This window comes from Pan troglodytes, chromosome 5 (assembly GCF_028858775.2).
Source record: "Pan troglodytes isolate AG18354 chromosome 5, NHGRI_mPanTro3-v2.0_pri, whole genome shotgun sequence".
NCBI lineage: Eukaryota > Metazoa > Chordata > Mammalia > Primates > Hominidae > Pan > Pan troglodytes.
In genome coordinates, this window is record NC_072403.2 from 59,837,725 (window position 1) to 59,858,078 (window position 20,354).

The window sequence follows — 20,354 nt, forward strand, 5'->3', positions numbered from 1 at the left end:
GAGTGAGACTCTTTCAAAAAAAAAAAAAAAAAAGAAGTCAATTATACACAACTAAGCTGTATTAGACAGGGAGGAATGAAGGAGAAGAGGTCAAGAAGGAAAAAAAATTACCATTACTCTGTGCAGAGAGAGGATGTCTTTTTAATTTTTTCTTATCAATGTATTCAGTATTCACTGACTGACTAAATAAATGAAATGTCTGAGTACTTTTAGATTTATGGAAAGGACTTAGGCCTTTTCCAAAAAAAAAAAAAAAAAGAAGTAATTTGTTGCCTTAAGCATATCGTGTATTAAAAATAGAAATAAATAATGATTATTATGTATTTTATTTTTTTAAATGCAGATAGCAAAATATGTGAATCCCTTTATATAGACTAGCTGTATAAATTATGTATGTAAATTCCTTATAGAGTGTACCTATTTCTATAAATGTTTATATAAACTATAGTGTCTACATTTTCTTTGAAAGTTGTTAAACTCTTATTTCTATAAATAGATGTCTTATAAGCTTTTAGAATACTTTTTCTCATTATTTTAAAAAGTTAAACATTCTTATTAGGGATTATTGGAAAAGAAAAATAATCCAAAAGGAATAATTAAAGTTATTCATAACAATACACCTAGAAATGACAGGAATCATGTAGAGTTTTATAGTTGGAAGGGCCCCTCTGTGTTAATTACATACCTGTTATTTTACAGAACTCCTTGCCCTCCTAACTTCCAGTTCAGGGTCTTTCCTTCCACACATTTGTTTATTGATTTAGACCAAAACATCAGCATTAATTGTTATCCTTCATCACTGTATTAGTCTATTCTCACATTGCTATAAGGAAATACTCGAGACTGGGTAATTAATAAAGGAAAAAGGTTTAATTGACTCAGTTCTGCACGGCTGGGAAGGCCTCAGGAAACTTACAATCATGGCGGACGGGGAAGAGGCACGTCTTACATGATGACTGGTGAGAGAGAATGCACATGTAGGAGAAACTGTGAAACACTTATAAAACCATCAGATCTTGTGAGAGCTCACTATCACAAGAACTGTATGGGGGAAACTGCCCCCATGATCCCAGGTCCTGCCCTCGACACGTGGGAATTATGGGGATTACAGTTCAAGATGAGATTTGGGTGGTGAGACAGAACCTAACCATATCGATCACTTTGCATAGTTCTCCATCATTACCATTTTGGTAGGAAAAAAGGCCTAAACCCCTTCATTGAGGAAGTGATGCTCTTGCACGTGTGACTTTTTTTTTTTTTTACTATGTCTTTCTTGGTACAGATGGTCCCCAACATTTGGTGGTTTGACTCATGATTTTTCAACTTCATGATGGTGTGAAAGTGATATACATTCAATAGAAATGACACTTAAAATTTTGAATTTTGATTTTTTTCCTGGGCTTGTGATAGGCGGAAGGATACTTTTACACAATGCTGGGCAGCAGAAGGGAGCTACCATTCCCAGTCAACCAGCTGATGATGAGGGTAAACAGTAATTCCATTTTTCACTTTCAGTAAAGTATTCAAAAAATTACATGAGATATTCAACACTTTATTATAAAATAGGCTTTGTGTTAGATGATTTTGCCCAACTGTAGGCTAATGTAAGTGCTCTGAGCATGTTTAAGGTAGGTCAGGCTAAGCTATGATGTTAGATAGGTTAGGTGCATTCAATGCATTTTTGACTTATGATATTTTCCACTTAGGATAGACTTATCAGGACATAACCGCATTGTAAGTTGAGGAGCATCTGTATCTGTGGATCTCACTCTGTGAATTCATCCACTCCTCTGGCTTCCATGAGCTGAGGATCCTCAACCTATTTTTGAAGCCCAAATTTCTCTTCTGCAATAATTTATTTCCATCTGTCCTTTTGAGATTTCTTTTTGGATGTTTTTCTGTTTCCCCATAGTCTTTATTTCAAGAATGGAATTCTGGTTTCCTCCAGCATGCTCCAAAAGAGTTCAGGTCTCCTGACTTAACTATTTGTGTTTGTGTCACTGCCATTGTGGTAGGAAAAGAGACCAAAATCTCTGATGAGATTTATTCTCGTCACTCATGTGGTCTTCCAACTCTGTCTCTCATCTCTGATCTGATCTACTGAGGCCCCTTGATTGTTCTTTCATAATAGCATCTGTGCTGATTCTTTTCTGTTTTTTATTGATCCCCTCACACCTGGATCATTGTGATTGTCTCATGAATGGCCTCCCTACCTTGAGTCTCTCTTCCCCTCCACACTGCACTTCCAAGTGCTGCGGAATTAACCTTGTAAAAATACTACTCTTACTCTGTAATTAACCTGTCCAGGAACCCTTGGGGACTTCCTATTGCCCAAAGGGTAAAATCCACAGTCTTTGTCCCAGTGACCAGCTCTTCTGCAATGGACTGACCATCCATCCTTCAACCTCATCTTCTTCTATTTTTCAATGAAAAAAATCTCTGTAACTAGGATGGCCTGCTTCTGGTTTTTGAATTCTCCTGGCTTATTCTCTCCTTCATGGAAGATTATATTGAATAAGGCTCTCTTCTTCAATTCCTATTCTAGATGCTAACATTGTATTTCTTCTGAATAACCTTTTCTGATCAACTAACCCACAGCTATTTGTTTCTCATTTGAGCTTATAAAGCACTTGTTGTTCCATGAATTGGCTCTTAATCATAGAATAATAACACTATTCTCTGAGTAACTACTATGTGCCAAGCATTGTTCTAAGTCTCTCTTAGTTCATTTAATCTCAGTCAATCAGATGAAGTAAGTATAATTATTATATCCATTTTGCAGTTGAGAACAGAGGTACAGACAGGTTAAGTAACTGACTCAAGGTCATAGGATGGTAGAACTAGGATTTGAATCAAAACAATCTGGTTCAGAATCTGCCCTCTTTTCCACCCATACTGCCTCTCAGTCTACACTGCCTTCGATTGTTATTTCACTCTCTGTTTGTGCATGCCCATTTTTATGTGTGTTGCCTTCCTAAAGAAAATGAATGCCCCTTGAAGGCAGGAACTATATCTTATATGCATTCTCTAAAAGGCTAAGCAAAGAGCTATGTGCTTAAATAAGCACGGAATGTGTGTTTGATTTGAATGGATTATGGAACCTTTTTTTTTCTTTCCTGAGATGATATAGCTAACTTTATTTTTTTTTTTTTTTGAGATGGAGTCTCACTTTGTCACCCAGGCTGGAGTGCAGTGGCGCGATCTCAGCTCACTGCAAGCTCCACCTCCCAGGTTCACACCCTTCTCCTGCCTCAGCCTCCTCAGTAGCTGGGACTACAGGTGCCCGCCACCAAGCCTGGCTATTTTTTTTGTATTTTTAGTAGAGACGGGGTTTCACTGAGTTAACCAGCATGGGCTTGATCTCCTGACCTTGTGATCCGCCCGCCTTGGCCTCCCAAAGTTCTGGGATTACAGGCATGGGCCACCGCGCCTGGCCAATATAGCTAATTTTTATGATTTGAAAAGATAGTCTCAGAATCAGATTTGACTAAGTCATGATGACAAGAAAGGTAAAAATCAAGTGGTGAGCCAATGTCCTGGCCTCACCTCTTGGGTTCAGTGAAGTTAGATCATTTCACAAATTACACTGTGTCATGTCTGAAAAGTAATGAGGGCTTAATGAGCCCACACAGTTCTTGCCTTTTTTTTTTTTTTTTTTGTAGTGGGTGAAATGTGAACTTGGTTAAGACCTGTATGTCAGCAAATAAGAATTAACTAGCCTTGACTCTAGAAGTTGCAGCTGAATAACCATGATTGAAAATGCAATTACTCTTTCCCACTGTGTTTTTTTTTTTTGTTGTGTTTTTTTTTTCTTTCCTTCTGAAGCCAAGTATGAGTTGGAGGAAATGTTTGATAAAATTTTCCTGTATTCTCAGTGGGTTCTCACTGACAGGCTGTTCAAGGAAAATTCAACAAAAATGCCTGCCATACCACGAAGAGGCAAACAGCCAGAGGTATGGTGGATGAGATATGTCTTTTAACACTCTGAACTGTATTACATGGTTACTTAAAGCTGTGTCATAACTTGTAACTTTTGTTTTTTTCTCTCTTTAGCAGGAACTTTCCTCAGAAGCGTTTCAGATTACTTTAAATTACTTATCAGACCATGCAAACTGGGTAGAACTGTCTTTCTTAAGAGCCATTCACGTTTAAAATGTGGACATGGAGCTCCAACCCCATGCCAACTGGGTGTTTTAATAGCAGTTTTCTGGTATTTTTCTAGTACTTTATAAGTGAAAGGGGATTCTTGTGTTTATTTTGTGATTATTATTAGCCCAAATAAAATTTGCCTCTTGCAAAGCACCAGTAGAGAAAATAAATCATTGAACATTGATTGCAGGTCATGAACTGCAGAGCCTATTGGGCAAAATATAGGGGATCAAAAGAATGTGAGCCTGGTCTTGCTTGGTAAAAAAGGCATTTACCTTCTAGTCATGAAGGCAGGATTGGAGCTGAGGCCCATCTCCTTCAGCCACACATTCTTCTTTCAGACATCTCAGCACTCTTGATAATATTCAGCCTTTGTTTATACTCGGTAGAGCCTAGATTTGATTTCCAGGGTTTGTCTTCCTTCCCTGACCTGAGAGAAAATCACTCCCAAGGCTGCCAGTTGTGGTCTGTAGGTTGTGCACCTGACTGGGACTGTGTAAGGTTGCCCAGTGCCCAGCCTGCACATCGACACATGTGGGCCCTGACCACTGTGTCTAGATGATTTCTGCCAATCACCAATCTTACTTATTCTGTGTTGATGTCATAGATTTAATACTCAGAGTTCTAAAGGAGGATGGCCTTACTTTTAACCCCATGTACTAACCATAAAAGATACAAAGTAAACGCCAGGCACGGTGGCTCACGCTTGTAATCCCAGCACTTTGGGAGGCCGAGGCGGGCGGATCACAAGGTCAGGTCACCAGCCTGGCAACATGGCGAAACCCTGTCTTTACTAAAAATACAAAAATTAGCTGGGCATGGTGGCGCGCGCCTGTAATCCCAGCTAGTAGCGGGGCTGAGGCAGGAGGATCACTTGAACCTGGGAGGTGGAGGTTGCACTGAGCTGAGATTGTGCGATTACACTCCAGCCTGGGCAACAGGGTGACTCCGTCTCAATTAAAAAAAAAAAAAAGATACAAAGTAAAAAATAAAAGCAGAAGTTAATTATAAATAGGCAATAATATACTAAAGATTAACTGACCTGGAAAATGTATCCTCAAACTTTGGGCATAAAACCACAATAGTGAAAATATGCTCTAAGAATCAGAAGTTTTTTCTTCTCTTACTGGTTTAGTTATTTATTAAGATGCTGACCCTGAGTTATTTAACCTGTTGAAGTCTATAAGAAGGGGAAAAACACCTGGCCTACCTGCTTCCCTGGGTGTGGTAGACAGAAATGCTGGCAGCATATGTAAGGCCCAGTTTTCTTCATGGACACAGGATGTAGGGGTGGTCTGGGAAGAGCTTCTCCGGGAAGGAGAGTCTTGAGCTAGTATTAAACTTTGAATCTTGTGTATTAGACTGGGGCTGTTGGAACGCAGGAGCCATATTTCATAACCCCCTCTGCCTCAAATACTCAGCATGTAGTTCTGAACTCCATGTTTTTGGAATGAGTGGAAAAAATACATAAAATTGAGCATATATTAATCTGAGCCCTCAAATTGTTCAAATGAACAAATATATTCTTAGAATCCTTACTATGCATACTTACTAAATGCCAGCCATGGAGATAGGCGCAAAATGTGAACAATGAGCAAAACAAAATAGTCTTTGCTCACTGTGCTGGTAGGGCAGGATGTTTAAAAAGTGATTCAAAAGGTGTCAAGTATTATAAGGAGATGTCCAGTTGCATAATTAAGAGTCTGACAATTGCTGATTTTAAGACTATTATTTAAATACATTGAAATACATGAGCATAAAACTTACCTCTAAAAGGAATTGTTGAAACAAAACTAGGTAATTTATATGGTTTACCATAGATTCTTATTTTCCTCTTAAGGAGAGACTTGACTTGATTGTAGATTCTTCTTCTTTTCTTTTTTTTTTGATACAGAGTCTTGCTCTGTCACCCAGGCTGGAGAGCAGTGGGGCCATCTCGGTTCACTGCAACCTCTGCCTCCAGGTTCAAGCGATTCTCATGCCTCAGCCTCCTGAATCTGGGATTACAGGTGTGAGCCACCATGCCTGGCTGCTTGTAGCTTCTTTATGGTATTTATTTGTAGAGACCTAATGCATGATAGAGAGAGGATAGATTTTCCCAGGAACAACTAGTGGAATTGTGAACTTAAAGTTATTTTTTAAGCATTTATTGAACATTTACTAAGTGCAAGAAGATACTAGCCTTGCCTTTAGAACTGCACTGTTTGATTCAGCAACCACTAGACACACATAGCCATTGTGCACTGGAAATGTGGCAAGTCCCAGTTAAGATGTGCTATAGATATAAAACCCACTTTGAATTGTGAAGACCTCATACAAAAAAGTAAACTATTTCATTATTAATGTTTTATACATTATATATTAAAATGATGTTTTAGATAGATTATATACAATATATTAAGATAAGTCTTACATATGTATGTATGTATATTATATACAATATATTAAGATAATACACAATATAAAATTAAGATTATATACAATATATTAAGATAAATCTTATCTGTTTCTTTTTTTTAAGTGTGGCTACTAGAAAATTGAAAGTTATGTGTGTGACTTGCATTTGTGGGTCAATTATCTTCTTACTAGACAGTGCTTCTTTAGAATTTAATAGAAAGAATGACATGTAAGCATATCATTGTAAGTCAATGGGACAAGTGGTTTAAGGGGGGTACCTACGAAGTATGGAGAAGGGTGCAGCTAATGAGCTGGTGTGCTCAGGAAAGGAGGCAAAGAGGTGGACTATGAGATAAGTTTTAAAGGCAGAATAAGATTTTCCTAGATAAATTGTATAGGAAGGCAAATCAGGAGGAGAGAGAAGTCGGCCTAAGAACCTAGAAGCAGTAGTAGGAAACAATAGAAATACTATTTTCACAGTTGCACATGATTTAGTTAAAATGGTGTATTACTAATTTAGAATGGTTATTATTGATTTGTCTTGTTATCTGAATGACAACAATATTTTTCTTATAAAAACTACTCAAATCTCATGCATGCATTATCTCAGGATACCACCAGATGGTGCTGTGTTCTAGGATTGAAAAAGGCTGGCAAGAAAAAGTGGCTCTCTGTCTTGACTATCAGTGGTTCCTAAACTTTTCAAAAGGGCACTGTGATCATTTTTAGGCTTACAAACCCAATATGTATATGTCCAATTAAAAATAAATTATATACCTAATATTGCACTAATATATTGTGGCAATTATAAGACACACCTATAGAAAAATTGAAATATAAAAGGCTATGATAGACTGAAGTTCTAATATTTCTTTCCTGCACTACAGTGAATCTTTTTTGGGGGCTGCATATCCCTGAGGTGTGTGCACCTGCCCTTTGAGAACACTGGTTTATTTTACAATTGTTATATAATTTAATTTTTTTTCATCTTTATAAAGATAAAAGTAACAACAAAAAATATAAAACAAAACTTTTTTTACTACATGTACGTATTCAAATATGGATCACAGTTACATATCAAACCATTTAAAGCACTGAAACTAGAAAAAGTTAAGACTTTTTTTGCTTGGGGATCTTTATATTTTCCAGTTTTAAACCAGATTTGGTGTAATATATCAGAATCATAAATGGAATAAAATAGCAGACCAAGTCTAAATTTTTTTCTGTTATATATATTTTTGTTTAAAAATCAAAAATGTTAACTTTAAAAAGCATTAACAACCAAAGCAAACAAACAAAAGAATGGGTATGAATGCCAATGGTGCCCATATCAAATAAATATGTAGAATTGAATTTTTCTTTGACTGCAAATTTTCCTTTTGTTTTATTAATGTATTTATGTATTTATTTGGAATTGAATTTTTTAAAACCCTAAAAATCTCCAAAGAGGAAAACGTTCTGATTTTATCAGAGGAATACAATTGCAGTTTTCCCTGATTTTACAGAACTATCTCTGTATAAAGTTTTTTTCTTGATTTATTTTTTTTTGGTTTTTTATTTGCATAAATTTTAAGAAGTACAAATGCAGTTTTATTACATGGATATATTGCATAGTGGTGAAGTTTGGGCTTTTAGTATAAATATCACCTGAATAACATGCATTATATCCACTAAGTAATTTCTCATTCCTTACCCCCTCCCACCAACCCACCCTTTTGAGTCTTTAACGTCTATTACTCCACACTCTATGTTCCTGTGTACATATTATTTAGCTTCTACTTATAAGTGAGAACACACTGTATTTGACTTTCTGTTTCTGAGTTGTTTTACCTAAGATAATAGCCTCCAGTTTCTCCATGTTTTTGCAAAAGACATGATTTCATTCTTTTTTATGGCTGCCTAGTATTCCATGCTGTATATATACCATGTTTTCTTTATCCATTCATCCATTGATGGATACTTAGGTTGATTCCATAACTTTGGTATTGTGAATAGTGCTGTGATTAAACTATGAGTGCAGGTGTCTTTTTTATATGATTTCTTTATTTTGGGTAGATATCAGTAAATCCCAGTAGTGGGATTGCTGGGTTGAATGGTAGTTCTATTTTTAGCTCTTTGAGAAAGCTCCATACTGTTTTCCATAGAGGTTGTACTAATTTACATTCCTGCCAACAGTGTATAAACATTATTTTTTATTCCTATCCTCATCAACATCCATTTACTTTTTAATACTGGCTATTCTGACTGGTGTAGGGTAATATGTCACTGTGGTTTTAATTTGCATTTATCTGATGATTAGGGTTGTTAGGCATTTTTTCATATGCTTGTAACTTTTGGATTTCAGAGAGCAGGTGATCCTTGTTAGTTAGGTGATCTTCACTGGCCAGATGATTCCCCCGGGTCAGGCCATCCCCTGGTCAGCTGATCCCTGCTTGTCCAGTCAGCTGTGGTGGAGGCAGAGTCTGGATGACAAGAGTATAAACATGAAACCCAGATTTCAGGGAATAAGGATTATGGGATAGGTAGAGACTCCAGCAGGCATCATCTACAGCAGGAGTCCCCAGCCCCTGGGCCTTGGACTGGTACTGGTCTGTGGCCTGTTAGGAACCAGGCTGCACAGCAGGAGGTGAGCGGCAGGTGAGCAAGCATTACCACCTGAGCTCCGCCTTCTGTCAAATCAGCTGTGGCATTAGATTCTCACAGAAGCCCAAACCCTATTGTGAAATGCGCATGCGAGGGATCTAGTTTGCATGGTCCTTATGAGAATCTAATGTCCTAATGCCTGAGGGTCTGAGGTGGAAGTTTATTCCTGAAACCAACTCCCAACCACCACCCCTGGTCAATGGAAAAATGGTCTTCTATGAAACTTGTTCCTGGTGGCAAAAAGGTTGGGGACCACTGATCTACAGTAATTCCTGGCAATTACATCTGTATGATATTTTAAATCCTTTTTGTAAGACATGTACAGTGTAGTATCGATAAGGATGCTGGATTGGGAGCTATTGACTTTGGTAATCATTATGATACTCACGTGACCAGCTTACTCATTAGTCTGAATTCATCTGGATACAAGCATAACACTAAGTCTCCCCATTAAAATCAACAAATCAATCAATTCATCCATAAAAAAAAGAACATTAAGGAAAGCCAGATAAACAAAAACTGGTTACATGAGTAACATAATGATTACCAAAGCAATGAGTAGACATGGTTTATCAAAGTGAGGGGCAGAATGTAGGGAAGAAAGCAAGCTGAGGACTCACTGAGGCCAATAAAGGATCTACTTCTCTGCGAACCACAAACCAGGGTAAGTAAGAGTGTTAGGCCATTAGGTTGATAAGTAGCAATAACTTATTGTCCATGTCCTTGATCAATCAGTTGTGTATTAATAAAGGAACAATTTTGAAAACCTCTTGCAATTGACCTCTGGAGTGCATTTTCTGTTTGCTTTGGTCCTTGGCAGTAGCTGAGGAGTGGAATTTACCGCCCTCTTTAGCAGCACTTACAGAGAAAGTCATGCCCAAGGGATTCTGTCATCCCAATTTTATTCATTGAATCAGGAGGAAGTCAACATCTCCATAGCTTTGGGGGCTGGATTGTGTCAGAATGAGGTGAATGGAAGACCATGTAGATCATTTCTATTTATTTAAAATTCAAGGCCAGACATAATAAAATAAGAGGAACTTGATAAATTAATTTTTGCCTCCTAGGAAAGCACTGTCTTAGAACCTGGCTCACCTGATTTTGCCGATGAGTCAACTTTGAAGTGTGCCTCATTCTGGAAAGTGAATCACGTAATCACAGTAAGTTACACATATAACAGGCATAGATGGCTCCTTGATGCTATATTTAAGCCAGTGTTGTACCATCTTTTCTGTCTGCAATTCCTGACATTTGTCAGATGAGGTCAATATAAAGGTATGCACTTTTTGACAAGGACGTGGTTGTCATGTTAGCTTCTTATGCCCTTAACTGCCATTTTGAAGATCAAGTTTAATTTCCCAGTCTTTGGATTGAAGAAAAACTCAATTCCCAGTTAGCTTTACATGGCTACAATGTTATGACACACTTCTATTGAGAAATATAAAGATAATACCTATGATTGACATTAGTACTTTCATGGCTTTGTGTGTAGGTTACATGGGTGTTATACAATGATATCTGTAATGCCACTAGACCAGTCTCCGTTACTTCTGCTTTAGTTGTTTTATTAGTCTGTTTTGCCTTGCTATACAGGAATACCTGAGGCTGGGTAATTTAAAAAGAAAAGAGGCTTGTTTGGCTCACAGTTCTGCAGGCTGTATAAGCATGGCACCAGCAACTGCTTGGCTTCTGTGGAGGCCCCTGGAAGCTTCCAGTCATGGTGGAAGGTGAAGGGAAGGCAGGTATGTCACATGTTGAAAAAGGAAGCAAGAGAGAGGGGAGGGAGGAACCAGACTCTTTAAACAACCAGCTCTCACATGAACTAATAGATCAAGAACTCAGTTTCACAGAGAATTCCTGAGGGCTCCACCCTCGTGACCCAAACACTTCCCACCAGGCCCACCCTCCAACACTGGGGGTCACATTTCGATGAAATTTGGAGGGACTAACATCCAAACTATATCAGTTGTAATTGATTACATTAATGGATTTTCACTATTTTACTGGTTGCACTTAGGATAAAAGTTAAAGGATTTTAATATTAGCCTATGACACATGTTAGCTTGGGACAGAACCGAGACTTTAGTATCAACCAAACTACCAGGCAACATGTGACTTTTTTTTACATGGCAGAATATACTTCATTGTATTTCCACATTCTGCAAAGTTTTTTGCGGATAGGGCACTGATATTAGTGAAAATTTTTATTTATGTATCATGTAAATATTTAAATTGTTTAAGTGCATTTTGGCATTATGCACTTCATAAATATACACAATGTTATAATTGTTAAAAATATTAGGTAAAAAATAAATATAAATTGCAGTTATGATCATTTCTTTTTGCCTACTCTGGGGGTATGTGCTCTCTATTTGGACTTCTCTATCAAGGTCACAAAATCATGATTAAATCCACCTTTCATATAACTAGGGAAATAAAAACAAACCAATATTACCATTCTGGAAGGAACTTTTCTGAGTCTTTTTGTCCAACTACTTGCTTTTTAGGCACAATTAGGAGGTTGTTTCTAGATAACATTAATAATTAATTCTATGTGGTTTTCAAAGTTCTAAATTTTAAAGAACTCACTCAATCATGCGTCAGAGTATAATTATCCCAAATAACTGGAAAAGCATATAAGTGATGACATGACTGTGATTCATTTCCTCTGTGTGGTCATTGTCTGACTCTGTGGAATCAAATGTTCACTTGAGAGACAGGGGTGCCTGGGACCTGGGAAAAATGCACCCCTGCCCAGGATCCTCATTCTGTGAGTCACACACACAAAACCAAGTGTTGGTGAGTGACAGCTAAGACCAAGGTTGGAACCTACGCATAGGAGAAGCTTCATTTTGTTCTTCTCCAGCAGCGCCTATATAGCCACTTCTAATCTGCAATTCGAGGGATGGAAGGGTGTATTCAGTTTTTCTTCCCTGGTAATTTGAAACCAACTGGATAACAGCTTGTTCAAATGAAGAATGGATAGAACATCTGTTTAAATCAACTCTCCCGAGAGGCAGAAACAGAACTTTTGTGTGCCTAATATTCCATTCCCATTGGCTAACCCTGTCCCTAAGCCTCCGTACCATGGCTTCTGAGAGTTTTTGGCCAAATGCCTAGTGGGAGGGCATGGTCCTGTTGGGAATGGTTTTTCTGCTTGGAGATGGCTTTGGCTTAGCATCTTTCTGTTCTCCAAGGCTGTTTACTCTGCCACCTATCCGGAAAGAATTTTTTTTTTATGATTCCACAATTTTTCAGTCCTGGAAAATTTTACAGTGTTTTCACAGACATTATTTCATTTGATGTTCATAATCCTTCAGGGTAAATAGGGTAGGTTGTTGGTGTCTGCGTATTATGGATAATGAATCAGAGATTCAGAGAGGATAAATCTGACTTCTACTCCAAACAAAAAGCAGAAAAATTATAGCAGAGGAAGCATATATCATTCTAGTTTTCAGCATATCTAGATTAATTCTGGTTCATTTTTAATTTCAGCTGAATATGTTGTGCTTTCTCTATTGCTATCCTGGGGTTCATTTAGGGTGGAGCCACCTAGACATCATATACATGCCTTGGCTGCATTTACATCTCACCCCTCCTGCTTCCCCAAGTATAATCACCCCAGTGCTATGAAACAGATTAGAAGAAAATGAAGTGTTCAGTGCTAACTCCAAAATTCCAGGTGCTGTGATACTGCTGCATACATCCAAAGGGACTTCTTACTTTAAGAAGCCCCCTTTTAAATGAAACTCTTGACTTCTTAGTGTTGCCTCAGAAATATGCTCTTCATTGCAGAGAATATTACAGAGAATGTTCTGCTGCCTTGTGGAGGAACCATAGGAACTGTGCACCATCTTTCTTACCACAGAGTCACAAGGAGAAAATTGGCAGCTTAGGAGACCAGCCAGCTAAATGAAATGTCAGCCGACAAACAACTTAAATGCTCTTGGATCATTTTTCCTCTACTTTATCAAGTAGTTTTAGTTTGGGGGAAGTCAACAATCTTCTATGTTGCTTCCTTACTCAAGATTTCTCTGTCTCTGTCTTCTGAGGCATTTGTTTCTTTATGCCTGGATCTGCCACTTCACATTTTGCCTCTTTTTCCATATCTACTTCTGACTCTATCTTCATCTTTTTCTCTCTCCCTTTATTTTCCTTATTTTTGGTTTCTCTCTTTCATTTTCTCTTATATTGTCTGTCACCTTGATTTCTATAAACACGTAATTATCACTAACAGATTAAAGAGCTTTATAAATGATGGTGAAAATTTGAAACAAATTTCTTAAAGAATCTTTGAATCGTGTGTGTGTGTGTGTGTGTGAGAGAGAGAGAGAGAGAGAGAGAGACAGAGAAAGAGATTAAGAGAGAGAGAGAAAGAGAAAGGTATTTATTGTTGACCTGTGATTTCCTCAATCCTAATCCTCAAATGAGAGTTGTAGAACTGGGATTGGAACTTGCAGCCAGCTAGGGACCACATCACACTGCCTTCCTCCTAGTGTCCAAACATATAACTGAAATATTATTGTATCTTGCTCTTAGTACCTCTCCTGTATACATGCGCTCATGCATTTCTTTTCAAATAACTGTAATTCTAGATACATTTGCATAAATAGGATTAGAATCTTGCAAAAGCGTATTCTATCCAAAGGGTGTCTGCACAGGAGAAGGAGGCCAGCAGGTGTCAGTCTCACCTCAGAAGAAGAGCTGAGAATAGTTTCATTGTGGTTTTTCTTCATCGGAGTTTGCTTTTTTGAATGAACTTTCAAATAACCTAAGTTAAGTTCTTGTTTGTTTTAAGCAAACTCTGGGTTGATTTAAAAAGAAAGTAGGCTATCTCAACCTCATACCACCCCACAACCTGAGTTGTATACTGATTATTCTCTTGTTAAAAACCCAGCTATTGGATTGGGATATAATTTTATTATTGCTGGGCATCTGGGCATCATTTAATAGGTACTTTGAAATTTTTTTAATTGCATGGTAATTGAGTCATGATAGAGAAGTGTCCCTTTGGATGAGTGCAGCAGTATCATAGCGCCTGGAATTAATTTTGGAGTTAGTCATCATCTGTACCAACCACATTCTCCCACCCCATTTTCAGCTGAGGAAACAGGTTCAGAAAAGATTTGTTCAAAGACTCATGGCTGTGAGGAAGAGGTCAGCATTAGGACTAAAATCAAGAGCCAAGTGGCTGAGTCTTTAATGAGCATATTCAGATTGACGGGGCAAAGCAACATCAGGCCCTAGTGGGCTGTCAGGATCTGCAAATGTTCACAAGTGATTATCTTCAGTGTAATCCCCATGGCAACATAGCAAAGTGCCTGCCGTAGCTGGATGAGAACGATGATTATGCTAGAGAAAGAAAGAAACTCCTAGGGACAGCTTGATTGAGGAGGGGTTGTTATGCATGTCGCCTCGCAGTGTTGTTTCTCCTTAGGCAGCAGTGGCAGCGATGTTTGAGAGGGGCCTATGGAGCTTGTTTACATAATCAACCGGAAAGCACTTGTCCATGTTGGTCTGTGCCCAGGGGCTGACAAGCAAGCCAGAAATCACTCTGGTTTGTGTTTCTGTAGTTCTTGAAGATGTTTAAAGATGGTCACTCCTCCAGATGATTTCTGCCATTTGCTATGGGGATCACCACACCCGAGCAAGCTGCAGAGCTTTAGGGTAAGGAACAGATGTGATGGTAGTTTTTCCAGAGTAAATGCTTGCCAACCTTGGCTGACTAAACTAGGCTTAACAAACATGCGGACAAGCTCAAGGCAGGCCTCGCCACGAATTACTTTCCCTGGGTTTTAAAAATTGGTTTACAAATGTTAAATGTTTTTTGTTAAAAGACATGTCTCTATAAATCAGAGCCTGCAGGTGCCTTTAAGAGAGGCAACTAAGTAGCACCCTAGTCTAGTCGGTTAATACCACTGCTGTAGACAAGAAGGTGTGTTGCTGGATTCTGCTTCAAGGATGGGCTTGCTGGCCAGCTGTGGGGGGTGCAGGCATCAGGCAACCCATAGTCTTCATAGCCTTCTGTGTCTGCCTCAGCTGCAGAGAGACGCCTGTCCTTTCGCCCTCAGCCTGAGCAGCCCACCTCCATTAACTGAGATGGAGAGAGGGATAGCGGCCCAGCCACTTCTGCCTAAAGGGGCCATCTCTGTTGGATCCTACACTTCTGAGCTCCCAGTTGGGTTGGTTCAGGCTTGTTGGGCCTGCATGGCAATCCTTCTTTTTCCTTTGCCGAATCCATCTTTGTTTCCTGCCATTCACAGGTGTTGATCCAAAATCTATCTTAGTATCTGCTTTTAGGAAACTCTGCAACAATCAATCTATCTTTTCTGCTTGGAAAAGAGTAGAAAAAAAGAAATAATTGGACCCTTAAAGTAAATGCCTAAAAGCCTTTTCAGATAACTTACCTTTTCAATAATTTTTATATAAGAGAGGAAAAGATTACAAGTTTTTTAGTCTCAGGAAAGAAAAATTATCTAGTATTAATACTATAAAAGTAGTTAGTTATGTAGTAAGTTGACTCTTAACATAGCCCACTTAACCACTTTTTACAATGGGAAGAAAAGTTTCCTGATTTCTTGATTTATGAGGCTCCAAAAACTCTTGTTTTGAAGGTTTTCACACTCAGTTCCTGATTAATTAATAATTGCCCTGAATGTTTTCCCATGTATCTAATTATGTTTTGCAGTTCCATCAACCTTCCTAGCTAGTCTCAAAATACCAAAACGTTGCCTTGCCCTTGTTGTGGGTGTGGTCAAGGTTTCCTCTCTTGGGATTTCTTGCATGGGGTATGAGGGGTGGTGTTGTGGGGGAGAAGGAGAGGGATGCATAGAGTGGAGAAGAGAGTGTAGGGTGCTCATCCCTAGGGCACCAGCCTCTACTCTGTTGCCCCAGAAATGTTTCCAGACGTGTATCTGGACTTCACCCTTTAATTACCTAATTGGGTAGGTTGTAGGTAGTATGGAATCTAATGAACTGGATCAGGGGAAAAAAAATCTGAAGGAATAAGTGATCTCTCCTTGAAGGTGCTGCAGAGGTAATGAGCAGAGTTAATGAGTGACTGATCCATGGTGGTGGTCAATTTAATTTGAGTACTGAGGTTGAACACATGCTAGATGTAATAGAAAGCAATATTCATATGCAACACATTGGGTTACATAAAATCTGGAAAGCTTATAATTTAAAAGATACATACACACAAAGCAACGATTCAGGCCAAGCCAGATTTAGAACTGTTTTTTAATATGAGACTGAGGGATGATATCCTGGATCTCACAGGGGCTGGATTTTGCCTGAGTGTTAGAGCTAAGATAACATCTTGTTCTTGTCTATATTTCAAGAAGCATTCTTATTAGGACCATCTTCTAGAAGAAAGAAAGTTACATTTAAGAAGATTGAAACGTGAGTCAGTTTTCCGTATTGGAGAATGATGAAAAACCAAATATATGAATTCTGAAAATTTTGTGAAAGTACACACCTTAAAAAAATAAGAAAACATTATGAAAAAGAGTTGGTCTTCATTTTTAGGTTTAACCAATCCTATTAATAATATATAGATATACTTTTGTCATAAAAATATTGTTTAGGTTTTACTCAGTAAGTTGTGAAAGCTATTTTGCTTGCCTCTAATATAAGTTCTTAGATTTCATCTCATAGTAAAAAAAATTACAAACTTCTTACAAAATGAAAATATCCTTTCCCTCGGTGATGATTCAAAACAGTCAATAATATTTTCTCACAATGCCACTGATGGGGTATTCTCAGAACTCTCCATTTTTAATTCAGATACATTTCTAGTCAATTTCTTTAACCTCACAGTGGGAGGTTTAAACTAAGTGATGTCACTTTAGGTATGCTCAAATTGGCAATGCAAATATTTCCTTTGTTGGACATTGGGTTCTCACAGCATCTCCTAAACAAAATACATTGGCTTTAAAATTAGTGGCTTCCATCATGCATTGGCTGGACTGTTTTGTAAGTCCGTAGTATAAAAATCCAAAAACATTTGCTTCCAGCTGGCCTGTCTTGAACTAACACTGTTTTTTTTTCCTTTTCTCACTTCACTCTCTGACCTTTTAGAGGGTTTTCTTTTTTATGCTGCTGTTAGCTTTCATCTCTGCTGGTCATTCTTTCATCCTGTTTCTTCTGGGTTTCATTAACCTGTTTGTGTGAATGTTCCTTTTTTTGTTTGTTTTTGTTTTTTAATATGTACCAGAAAAAGAAAGACTTCTTATAGTCCTGGTCACTCAAAAGTGTTGGTGGTTTTTTAAGAGGTCTTAATTGGACTTAATCCATATTTAACTCCTAGCATTTTATATAAGATACATGTTATTGTTCAGACTTATCTTTTCTAAAAGATAGTAGGGTAGGGAGAAAAAGGATACAATTTTTGAGCAATTACCAAATCTCAGAAAAAAATGTTCTTACCAGGTCACCTGGGGATAACGAAGGCAGTTTGGAGATTTTCTTCTGATTGTTTTTCGTTTATTTATGCTTTGAGTATCAGTGTTCAGTTTTAAATTCCCACTGAGAATGTTCTCATTTTGTCATTAAACTTGAATTTAGTCTCTGAATTTTTCTCTTGATGTATCACACTAATGTCCAGAGGAGTCATTAAGAAATTGTAAAGAGACCCCAGTGCTATCTATATTTATGGTCTTCTTTAGAATGTGTTTATCAGATATTTGTGACTCTCTTCATAGAAGTAAAATACTAACATTAAAAAAGAGATTACCCGAGGGCTCAAAGGTGCAACATTATCTTGGGTTTTATTTGTTAACAATTTGAAATGTAAGAAAAAAACTGAATGTATGAATGTAATCCTTTGAAAAGGTGACTCTTACTGGTGGACTTGGTCCTCTGGAGTTGAATGAATGCTTCTGAGACATAAGTACTTTTTCTTTTCCTCCCTATAGGTTGGTAGGACAACGCTTTCCATTAACTTTGATTTTACTACTCCTGATAGTCTGACCTTTATCTTCTAATCCAATTACATATTCAAATCTCTTCCTTCTGTTTATTCTATCTACCTTTAGATGAGCCAACTGAGAGATGAACATTTAAAATGCATAAATACGTATTTTGCCATACACTGTTTTCTTTTACTTTATGCTTTATACATCATGAAATTTACTGGTAAGACATCAAACACTTCTTGAAGGCTGATATGGTCTGGTTCTGTGTCCTCACCCCAAATCTCATCTCGAATTGTAATCCCCATGTGTCAAGGGAGGGACCATGTTGGGGGGTGATTGGATCGTGGGGGCGGTTTCCCCTATGCTGTTCTCATGATAGTGAGTGAGTTCTCATGAGATCTGATGGTTTTGTAAGTGGTGGTTTCCCCTGCTCTTTTCTCTCTCCTGTCACCTTGTGAAGAAGTTGCTTGCTTCCCCTTTGCCTTCTGCCATGACTGTAAGTTTCCTGAGGCCTCCTCAGCCATGCAGAACTGTTAGTCAGTTTATAAATTACACAGTCTCAGGTATTCTTTATAGCAGTGTGAAAACGGACTAATACAAAGGACTGTGTATATTTTTGACTTTTTATTTGGAAATAATTGCAAACGTATAGAAGTTACTTGAATAGGAATAGTAGAAAGAACATCAGTTAACCCTTTACCCAGCTTCTATTGTCAACATTGTAGTCAATTTGCCTAATCATTTGTGCACTCTCTGTTCTGTTTCTTTCTCTCTCCACATAGCATATATATGTGCATAATGTATATCTGCACACAGATATATACATACATGTATAATAATGTGTATATTCCATAAAATATTTTGTTTTTACTAAAGAATTTGAGAATAAGTTTTACATAGCATGGTCTTTTATGCCTAAATAGTTTAGTATTTTTTATATATAGTTACATTCTCATAAATAACCACAGAGAAGCCCTCAATTTCAGTAAATATGACATTAATACTTTAATTTGTATTTCAATTGTCTCATTGGCCCAATGTTTGTTATAGCTTCTTTTTCCACTAGTACTGGATCCAGTCTAGGGACAGATACTGCACTTAGTTGTCATGTTTCTTTAATCTCTGAAACATTGCCATAGCCTTTTAAAATTTTTTTTTTTTGCCCTTTGTGACAGTGACAGATTTGAAGACAGAGTCCCCGTACTTTTTATAAACAGGAGTCTTTGTATTTTGAATTTGTCTGATGTTTCCTCATGATTATATTTAAGTTCTGCATTCCTGGCCAGGATATTGCATATGTGATATTGTGTGCTTCTCAGACAGCCACATCTGGAGGCACACGATGTCTATCTGCCCCTCCCTGGTGACACCAGTTTTCCTCACACAGTAGGAGTGTTGTCCTATTTCTCCAACTGTAAATAGTTACTATTTTCTTCTTTGCAAAATAATGAGTTTGAAGAGAGACACTTTAAGACCACCCAAATATCCTGCTCCTCATTACAATTTCCCCTCAGATTTAACATCTATTGGGATTCTTACCTGAACCAATCTTTGCTGTGATGGCAACAAAATGATGAGGATCACTTCAGCACTCCCTCCATGTTTACCAGTCAGCATGTGACCTTCTACTTTAACCAAGGACCCTGCCTTTTCCTTGTGTATGGATGAATGTGTCTTAGTCTGTCTATAACAAAATACCTTATAACAAAATACCTTAGACTGGGTAGTCTATATATAGTAGAAATTTGTTACTCACAGTTCTGGAGACTGGGAAGTTCAAGTTCAAGGCACCAGCAGATTTGGTGTCTTGTAAGGGCCCTTTCCTTATACATGGTGCTTTCTCTCTGTCCTCACGTGGTGGAAAGAGTGAACAAACTCCCTCAGGCCCCTTTTATAAGAACATTAATTCCTAATCACCTCCCAAAGATCCCACCTCTTAATATCATTACTCTAGAGGTTAGGTTTCAACACATACATTTTGGGGGGATACATATATTCACACCATAGCAGTGTGTATTATCCATATGAACTCACAGATTTCTGTTTCCCCACCCCACCTTCCCCCAAGTGGTATATAATTATTATCCTTATTTAGCTTGGTGCTTGGATTATCCCAGATTTGGCCAGTTGGGGTCCTTTCGAGCTGGCTAGGTATGCCTGTGCCATATGTCCATTAATCTTTGGAGCACATCCTTACCTCTGATATAACAAAATGTTCCAGGCTCATCACACTTCCCCAGCCCTGCTTTC

At 37.9% G+C, this 20,354-nt stretch overlaps 1 long non-coding RNA gene across 1 annotated transcript in view; it reads left to right on the forward strand.

Moving 5' to 3' along the window:
* LOC134810310 (uncharacterized) overlaps positions 1–20,354 on the forward strand; it is a 68,078-nt gene that overhangs the window by 42,912 nt on the left and 4,812 nt on the right. The window contains exon 2 of the long non-coding RNA XR_010158049.1: positions 10,257–10,349. This is a non-coding gene — a long non-coding RNA (uncharacterized LOC134810310). The remainder of the gene's footprint in view (positions 1–10,256; positions 10,350–20,354) is intronic.